We start from the raw sequence: 10692 nt of genomic DNA on the forward strand, positions 1-10692 counted from the left end.
TGCCCTCGCCACCCAATGGAGGAGTACTCCCCCCGCCTTCTCCCCTCAGCTGGGGCCTGGCAGTGTCGCGCTCCTACCTGGTGCTGAGAAGAGCCACGTTGCTCCGCCGCGGCGACTGCTGCGGGGACCTAGTCGAGGGAACCGGGATGAGATGGAGGGTGGCGGTTGCAGAAGCAACGCGGCCAGAGGCGCCTGGGTGCAGCAAAAAGCTGTCCTGGCGAGAGCCCGGGAAGCGCCTGCTGTCGCTGCGGTACAGGCCTCTGGGCTGCCTGCCGCGGCAGCTCCCTTCCGTGAGAGAGATTCCCGTTATCGAGAATAATGATCAGTCTGGTACTAAGACAACAGGCCTTTATACGCTTATTTGGAAGTAAGTCTCGTTTCACTTACTTCCGAGTAGACACGGAGGTGTGCGAGGAACTGGCACATTGTGCGCGGAACACAAATGCGCGCGCTCACGGGCACAAGCGGTGGGTTGCAATCGCTGCGATCCCTAAGCAAGCACACTCACCTAGAAGCGAGTCGCATTAACATATATTGGATTTACTTCCGATTAAAGTGTGCTAGGCGGAAATCGGGACCCCACTCGAGCCCTGGCTTCATTCATTTCCAGAAGAATAACCCGATCTGAAGGGCTGTGTCAGATGGCACGAGTGTTGGCAGGCAAGGCAACAGCCTACTAGAACTATTTAGACCAGCCTTCCCCAACTTCTTGCCCTCCGCATGTTTTGGACTTTACCTCCCATCAGCCCGATCCAGCATAGCCAATGGTCAGGAACCGAGGGAGTTGCAATCCAAAACATCTGAGCCCTAGATTGTTGTCTGCAATATTGGCTGCCAAACTAATAAACCAATCTAGATTAGGGTGACCATATGAAAAGGAGGACAGGGCTCCTGTATCTTTAACAGTTGCATAGAAAAGGGAATTTCAGCAGGCCATCATTTGTATATATGGGGAACCTGGTGAAATTCCCTCTTCATCACAACAGTTAAAGCTGCAGGAGCTATGCTGCAGCTATACTGCGACCAGATTCAAAAGAGGGCAGGGCACCTGCAGCTTTAACTGTTGTGATGAAGAGGAAATGTCACCAGGTTCTCCATATATACAAATGACACCTGCTGAAATTCCCTTTTCAATACAACTATTAAAGATACAGGAGCCCTGTCCTCCTTTTCATATGGTCACCCTAATCTAGATGCTTCAGTAGTTGCCTCTTGCACTGCATCCTTTAATGGCGGGAGCTATACAGAGTTAGGTGTGCCTAGCAAAGCCTGATGATTTCAGTGAACTTAGGCATGCGTAACTGCATAGGATCAGTAGGTAAATGACCTCAAGACAGTAACCATAAGTTAGTAGTCAATACAGGGGGCCTTCAGCAGATCGAGAATTTCAGCTTTTCTTTTTTAAAAAAATGAAGCAAATTTCTAGCCATTAAGTCTAGGCTGGAAGACGTGAGATTGCAGAAGGATTCTTTCCCCCTTCCCTCTCTATATGATTAACAGGAGAACAAATTATGCAAATATGTGCAAATGGCATAATTTCAATGTATATATTCTCATGCACAAAGTAAGTCTATTAGACCAGAGGTCCATATAGTTCAACAATGGCTAGTTTGAAGTTTCTTGAAAACTTCCAAGGAGAGCATGAAAACAAGAGCCTTCCCCTGTTCCTTGTGTCCAGCATATGGTGATAGAATTCAGGTTTTTGGGACAGAACTTGAATCACTTTGGTATAGAATTGTGGTGTATGCGTTTTTTAAAGCACAAACTATACACAACACAATGAAGCAAACCTTCATGAAGAGCTAAGGATGTCTTTGCAAGGCAGGAATCTGAAAGATTGAAGAGTCCTATAAAATCAATAGAAATGCTTCCATTAATTTTAATTTTCATCTCTTTATATATAATGGCAGCTAGGGAAAGATATTGAAATACAGGGCTGTTAATGTTTTTGTCTTTATATCTTCTGTTGTAGTATGTTCTTAGTCATACTAAACTAATTACAACAGAAGTTATTAAACTTCTACTGGTGATGCAGAATAAATTAGTAATTTAAGGCTTAAAGTAATTCAAGATTTAAAATAAAGATACAATTAGTATTACATGAGAATAGTACTTGCTGTGCTGTGTGGATGCAGTTTCCAACAGTAAGAATAAAGCAGATATGATAATCTGATTATGTAATGCTTAGCCCTAATGTAAAGAAAAGAAAAGAAGAATACACACAATTGAACAAAAATTGAAGGATTTTGTTATGACAGCCAATTTAAGGGTGTAATTCTGTGCACGCTTAGACAGAAAAAAGTCTTACAACTCCCAAAATTCCTCAGCCAGCCACACTGGCTGGAGAATTCTAGGAGTTGTAGGACTTCTTTATGTGTAAACATAGATAGGATTGCACCCAAAGACACATAGGCCTCACTGACTGATGGATATAGAAATTCATATGGTATTTCTAAAGTAGGAAGATGAAACCTGGTAACACATTGTATAAGACACTCTTTTAAAAAAAAATCATATAAAACTCTTTAAATTATGTCTATCACTTCTAATAGCAGCTAGTGTTCTATTAAAAGCAAGGCAACCCACATATGTGTTGAAAGATGCCACTCAGAAATATTTGTGACCTAATCTGACTCACAAAACGTGCTCGTCCATCTCTCACCAACAGATGATCAGGTGAGAGAAGGAAAAGAGATGCAGCAGGGGGTTCCAAAGATCCCTTGAGCAGGCTCTGACAGGGTAAAAGATGGCAAGATGCACAGGATTTTACCCAGACACAGCTGCCTCTTGCAGAAGGTATCAGCACAAAAATATAGTTTATACATTTCTTTATACAATGACAAAATCTAATAGAATTCTCAGACATTTTTGTGAACCGCCCAGAGAGCTTCGGCTATTGGGCGGTATAAAAATGTAATAAATAAATAAAAATAAATAAATATCAGTGAGATATGATTACAGTGGAAAAATAGGGAACAAAGTTGTAGACATTATACTGAAAATCATGGCTTGTAAGTTCTCTTTGGATCTAGCAGTAATATTATTAGGATCACTAAAAATGAAAAGAAAGTGTGTAGCTCATCTACTGTTCTAAGCTAAATTATGAAAAACAGGGAATCTGGAGAAAATGGATTTCAAGGTGTGATCCAAGTGTGGAGACAAGTCTGCAAGTTGCTCCTCTATTAATGCAGTTCTTCTGTACACTCTGTACACATTTACTCATATGTTTTGGGTTCTATAAACATCAGCAATACTGACTTCCATCGTCCTTGGGATTTCAGTGTCCCTGATTATGATGCTGTTTGTTTTTCCTTTTTGCTGCCCGGAAGTTTCTCTTTCCCATAGGAACTAAGGAACTCTGGGAATCGTAGTTCTTGAGAGAGCATGTCACAGAGGGAACCACGAATCTCTCCATCAAACTACAAATCCTACAATTTCCTCCTTGTAAATGCACACATTCAGTTCTAGAGGAGGACCTGACACCTCATATAGCTACAGTTTGTGTAAACATCCTCAAGCATGAATTACAATTTAGCCTCATTTTTTTCCTCATTGCTTTCATCCCAGAGCAGCCCCCGCCTCCAGATCCTTAGTAAAGTGTACATATTTCCCCTCCTATACTTGGGTCCCAGCTCACAGGTTCCAGTCTTCATTGTATCCCTCTTGGTTCCTGCATTGCTTCTTGACTCTGAAAAACTTCCCCTGGTTCCTCTTGGCCTCACTAGTCTATTATCTGATTATGTTCTATTATCTGATATTTCTCCATAGTAACCTGGAATGTTTTGGGGAAACTATCCTTGCCTGTCTGACCTATAATTTTGCTTCACCTCTTGTTCAAAAGCCTTGGTCTTACCACCTTGTTGGGAAAAGAAGATCTAACAACATACATTTTCTTGTTTTTAAGTACTAGTTTCATGCTGGTGTGCATAGAGCATATGTGTAATAGAGTATTTTTGCCTTGTTTTTCAAATCTTTTTAGATGTCAAAGATGATTCAGTCCCTCACATGATATAATCTAGATGAAAAATATTTTATGCACACACCTGCCTTAATGAAATTCACAACCTGGTCCACAAACTGTTTATGCTGAAGTTAATTATCACTGTTTTGGGTTTGGTCTAAATGACTTTTCAGGGAACTTTGCAGCCCAGTGACTACCAAGCTTATGACTATGAAGACATTCAGGATTTTCAACTATGGCCTTAGCTAGATCTAAGGATTATCCCAGGCAAATGGAGGGGTCGTCCCTGCCTGCTCCCGGGATCCCCTGTGTGTCATTTGGATGCACAGGGATGATCCCAGGACGATCCCAGGATATAGGCCTGGTCTAGCCATGGCCCGTAAGTGAAGATTTCTGTAAGTAGAGCAGGGGTGGACAATCTTTTCAACCATGAGGGCAACTTGTGATGACTGATAAGTCAAAGGCTATACCTGCATGTATACATGTATGCGAACACCCACATGTACACGTGTAAACAGGTGCCCATGCTGACACACACTTATGCACACATTCACCAAACGACATGCACACACTCTTAAGCAGGATTGCTGATGGGGAGAAGCAAAGTTAAAGCCTCTTCCCAGCAATCCTCATTAAGTTTGCTGATTTCTCACTGCTATTTAGTGAGGAAACAATGGTCTTGATGAGGATTTCTAGGAACATGGAGGGAAGTTTTAATCCTGCCCTTCCCTTCCACCCCTGATCCTCATCAAGTTCATTCACCCTGCCCCCTCCCCCTCCCCCCCCCCCCCCCGGTGATCCTCAACAAGATCACTATTCCCTTGCTGCTAATAGCTGGATATTCTGCTGCCCGCATGAATGTGGCTGAGGGCTGCACATAGGTTGCCCACATCTGAAGTTTACCTTGAGGCACCCAATGTGGGTGCCTCAAGGCAATATCTCTTGAGACCTGACAAAGGATGGTTGATAGCCAGCTATATTCTTATATTTCAGTGGGAGCTAGGATGGCCCAAGAAGGCACAAGTGATGGGCGGAGATTCTTCCTCAACAAGGGAAGAGGGTGAGGGAGATCTATGGGCGTAGCAAAAAGTCTGTGCTGGAACTGGGTCTGAAAGAAGGCAAAAAGCCCACTTCTCTCTGCAGGAAATCCTATGGCACCATGGGTTCTCCTATAAAGCTGAGGTGGAACAGCTTTTGGAGTGTTAATGTTGTGAACCCTTATCTTATGTTCAGCCTATATGTGTGTGTGTATAAATAAACATATCACAAAAAGGCCATAAGTTTCCAGTGACCTCCTTCTAAGGAAACTGAATCCTAAGTAAGTGTTGGAGCCCCTGTAACGTCTCATTGCTTAAAGTGCACGCTAAGGAAGGTGCACACACTGAACAACACCAATAGGTGAAATCCTTTCAAACTGCTTCTATGCTTTGTGGACAATTCATATCCAAATGTCATTATTACAATATATTTAGGATATTATTTGTCATTAATCTTGAGTAGCAACTCAAATACTGATTCAGAAAAGAATTATGAAGCCCATGATTTTCACCATGCAAAGAGGAACAGATCCTGAACCTCCATAATTTATCATTATTATTATAAAGAAGATCCTAATCTCCATATGCAGACTCTCTGACTGGGTAGCTTCAGTTTTCTGGGGTACCCATTCACTAAGTGCCCAAGACCTTGTTCTTCACTGTAAATCCTTGTAAGGACCTAACTATATGTGGTGCTAACAATGACAATAACGCTGATTCCCACTGACACTAATAGACCTGGCTGTAAGCTTGCTACAGAGTAGAATGCAATGCTCCAGGCTGGAATATGCCCCCCTTTAAGTAGGGTGACCATATGAAAAGGAGGACAGGGCTCCTGTATCTTTAACAGTTGCATAGAAAAGGGAATTTCAGCAGGCCATCATTTGTATATATGGGGAACCTGGTGAAATTCCCTCTTCATCACAACAGTTAAAGCTGCAAGAGGGCAGGGCACCTACAGCTTTAACTGTTGTGATGAAGAGGAAATGTCACCAGGTTCTCCATATATACAAACGACACCTGCTGAAATTCCCTTTTCAATACAACTATTAAAGATACAGGAGCCCTGTCCTCCTTTTCATATGGTCACCCTACTTTAAGCCATGTTTACCTTCCTCTGGGTGGTACATCTTGGGGGTTTAGGATTACTATCAAGACTTGCATGTAAAACACATTCTCAAGACACTTAACAGTTGTTTTTCCAGAGAGTTGGTGGTTTTAAAGATGGATCTACGCTCATAGTGTGAACACTTCCCTCTCATCTCCCTTTACCAAACAGGTCTTCCAGATACAAAACCTGCCTGGCTAGCAACAGTGAGACAAAAGAGGTATGTGTAAACATCATGGCAATCACCGCCTCTTGCCAAATAATTTTAAATTCTCTTTAAAACTATTGTCAGTCTCCATTTAAACAAATCCAACTGTCTGTGGCCTGGCAGTTCCTGGATCCAATTTCAAAACCTATTTCCTGGTGATTACTGTTTTCAGCACCTGATGCTTGTCATCCACCCATGTTTGTCCAATGAAACCTCAGAGGTGTTTGCCTAGTACTGTCAGGTTGAATAAGACCTAGCCTGGTTGGAAAGCCAGGGGGAAACTCCCCCAGTTAATTTTAATTTCATAAACCATAAAATTCTGGAATGCCCCCTCTACTGGAGAAGAGAAGATTGAGGAGAGACATGATAACACTCTTCAAATACTGTCACACAGAGGAGGGCCAGGATCTCTTCTCGATCCTCCCAGAGTGCAGGACACGGAATAACGGGCTCAAGTTAAAGGAAGCCAGATTCTAGCTGGACATCAGGAAAAACTTCCTGGCTGTTAGAGCAGTATGACAATGGAATCAGTTACCTAGGGAGGTTGTGGACTCTCCCACACTAAAGGCCTTCAAGAGGCAGCTGGACAACCATCTGTCAGGGATGCTTTAGGGTGGATTCCTGCATTGAGCAGGGGGTTGGACTCGATGGCCATGTAGGCCCCTTCCAACTCTGCTATTCTATGATACTGTGCTCAACTCCACATTTTGCAGAAGTCAAGCAGTTCACAAGAAGACTAGTAAGTGCTGATAAGAGAGTCTATATGATATGAGATGGGTGGAGCCGTAGTGGTTGGTGGCACTCACAGCTAGCATAATGTATTTGTTCCAACTTCTTGGGGATGCAGCTAGTATTTTATTTCACTTGGACTACCTGATCCATTACATCCATGCGCACAGACCTCAATGTAAAAAAAAGCCACACAAATATAGTGTCTCCTGCTCTGCTTACGCACAAAATTTAGTTACAGATCATCATGACTCTAACATTCGGATCTCACAGTCCCCCTCCCCCCAATATAATCACAACGCAAATCTCTGTCACATAAATCCATAAAATTGTTTGTTTTCACAGGGGAGCTGTAACTCAGTTTTTCCCTCTACATGGAAAAATTAAAAGATACGTTTAGATCTGCAGTCTTTTCAGGCAACAACAGCATGCCCAGTTCCCCCTTCCCTCGTTCCCCTTATTTAGTTTTAACATCCAGCCTGATGAAAAGTTCTGGAGAACTCGAAAGCTTATTCTGTTTGTTCCTATTACCAATTTGTGGGGCGTGGATCAGGGACGCTAGAGAAGTGTCTTTCATTTGCCCCCTGGGCTTGTCCTTTCAAACTTCACCCAATAAACAAAGAGTTGCTTCCGGTAAATAAAACGACGCCCAATTCTCCCTCTACAACAATTTTCCTTTGGCTCACAGCAAGGAAGAGCGGATAGGGGCTGTTCACCTTCTGACGGGATGCGTCATCCGGTGACGTCGCCACGGAATCAGCTCCTCCGTAGGAGTTCCTGCGTTGCACAGCAGCAATATCACGGACGTCGTGGGTGGCATCCCTGCAGGACCAATCGAATTGTCTCTTATCTCTCTATCTGATTGGCCAATTGCGATGCTTAAGGAAATAGGCAAGCGAGAACTACAACTTCCAGCATGCCTATGTCCTGTCATAACCAATCCGACGGTGCTTGTTATAAAAACAGTCTGCAAGCAAGCGATAAATGAGCAGATTTCCAAACATAGATATAAAAGCTTGGACTTGGATTTTCCATTTTATTCTGCAATAGCGCGTCTGCATAGCATTACAAAATTCAGAGGGTCCAAAGACCCGGAGGACCACCACTCTCCATAGGTGCTTATCCACATATGCCCTCTGCCCAGATAGTTCGTTTGCCATCTGAAGTGCTTTGAGTGAGAGATGCTATGGGCCTTCTAAGCGGTAGCTCCCAAACATTGGAATGCTCTCCCCAAGGATGGCACTGCAACGCCATGCAAAGACTGTTCTGATTTCCCAAGTTTGTTAAAATTTAAGTTGTTCTAAACCAGCTGCTGTATTAAGGTGATATTTTTAGAATTGTTGTTCCTAGTTTGTTGCTCTTATATTGTTATATCTTATATGTCAGTATGCCATCCTAGGAACAGGTACAAGCCGTGTGATAACTACATCTATATTAGGGGAACCAAAATGTCACAAAATGGTGTGCAAACTTTTGAGCTGCCCAGAACACTTAATCAACCTAATCAGGGATCCCCACATTTGGAATTTTGAAAAACTGTCATGGGTCCAGCTGTAAAATGGCTGCCACATGGGACGTGGCTATTCACAAAATACCCATTCCACAGAAGAAAATTGGTGGTGCTGAAAGACAAATCACTTGCCAAGAATATGAGTCCAAGGTAAGAGGTGGGCTCTGAGCTCCAACACACAAAATCACTCCTTTCAACCAGCAGTTTTCTACTCCAACAGAAAACAGTTTCACAAAAGGCAAACCTCTCTCTATCCCTTTCTCTCTTTTTCTTTCTGCTAGCCAACTCCTCCCTTGTCCAACTCTCTCCTGTTCCTCCCTCCTTTTCAGTGCTCTTCATTACCAGGCATTGGCTTTTAAAAAACAAAACAAACAAAACTAGGGTGCTTGGGCGTGATGCAAAGAGAAGGGTCTGCCATTGGTCCATCTGGCCCAGAATTGTTGAGGCTGACTGGAAGTGGCTAGGCATTTCCCAGCCCTACTTGGAGATGCTGTTCTTTGAACCTGGAATCTTCTGCATGCAAATCATCAGCTCTACCACTGATTTACAGGCCTTCTTCTCCTTAGAAATTGTCTTATGGGCATTTTGAGGAAACAAAAATAATGGGTGCCTGGAGTCTTGTGCCTCTCCTCCAACACACCCGGCCAGCTTGGGTAATTAAAAAATAAAAATTAATGAATTGGGGCAAGGGGCCTTGCAGTCACCAAGAAAAATGTCCTTGGGCAGAGTGGTAAATAGCCTAAATAATAGTGTACTACTATACTGTAGGGCTGTTAGTCACTCTCATCTAGACACACCTCAGCCTGCAATATGGGTATAACAATGACAAGCTGTATTTTCACTTGCCTACACAGCACAATTTTTTAATCAGGGTGGCAATGTGTCCTGCTTTACAGAGGATAGTCCTGGACAGTTTTCTGTTTGAAGGGCTGTCCAGCCCAGTTTAAAGATGATGATAATAATTTCTTACCATCCTCTCACTTTTGATTGAGATGGGGAACAACATTAGTACAACAATACAATATAAATCAAATACATAAAATTAATTAAAAGAGCATATGAAACCAACACAATATTAAAATAACAATTAGGACTTCTTAAAATTCTTACATTTAAAATTCACCTGGGTAGGCCTGTTGGAAGAGACTAGTCTTTATAGCTGTCTCAGAGAGAGTGTTAAGTTGATGAATCTCCTCCTGCAGGCCATTCCACAGTCTGGTGGGGACAGAAGATCAGGTCCTCTGCATAACATCAGCCTAGTTTTGGCTGACTGGAGTAAGTTCTTCTTCTTCTTCTTCTTATTTATTTATATAGCACCACCAATGTACATGGTTCCCAGAGTGTGCCAGGCGTATTGTATGGGAGAAGGCAATCCCGCAGGTAACCTGGACCCAAACCATGTAGGGCTTTAACGGTAATGACCAACACTTTGTACTTCACTCGGAAACTAATTAGCAGCCAGCGGAGTGATTTTAAAGTTGGTGTAATGTACCACTAGATGTACCAGTGACCAACCTGGCTGCCATATTGTGAACTAATTTAAGTTTCCTAACAAGGTACAATGGTAGCCCCATGTACAGTGCGTGTGCACTACCATCTTTAGGTCTTCCAACTCTAGGAAAGAGTACAATTGGCGTAACAATCGAAGTTGATACTAGGCACTCCTGGCTGTTACATCTATCTGTGCTGTCATTTGGAGCGATGGATCCAGGAGCACCCCCAAGCTGCGAACACAGTCTTTCAGGGGGAGTACAATCCCATCCAGAACTGGTTGACACACCTCCAAACCAAGGTTAGGGCCCTTGACAGTAAGATGAACCAGAGAAAGAGAGAGCTGGGCTTTGAAGTTGCCCATCCACAGTTACCACCTGGACAGCAGACAGATCACCTGATCGCTGCCTTCTGCACTATGGTGAAATATACAGTATTTCTGTTGAAACTGTAATTATTACTTCTAAATGTATGTCCATACATATTAGCATGGCTAAAGTGTTGGACTGGGAGTTGGCAGATCCGGGTTCTAGTCCCCACTCAGCCATGGAAACCCACTGGGTGACTTTGGGTCAGTCACAAGACTCTCATCCCAACCTACCTCACAGGGTTGTTGTTGTGGGGATAAAATGGAGAGGAAGAGGAGGA

The sequence above is a fragment of the Elgaria multicarinata genome, chromosome 8 (genome assembly GCF_023053635.1).
Source record: "Elgaria multicarinata webbii isolate HBS135686 ecotype San Diego chromosome 8, rElgMul1.1.pri, whole genome shotgun sequence".
Classification (NCBI taxonomy): domain Eukaryota; kingdom Metazoa; phylum Chordata; class Lepidosauria; order Squamata; family Anguidae; genus Elgaria; species Elgaria multicarinata.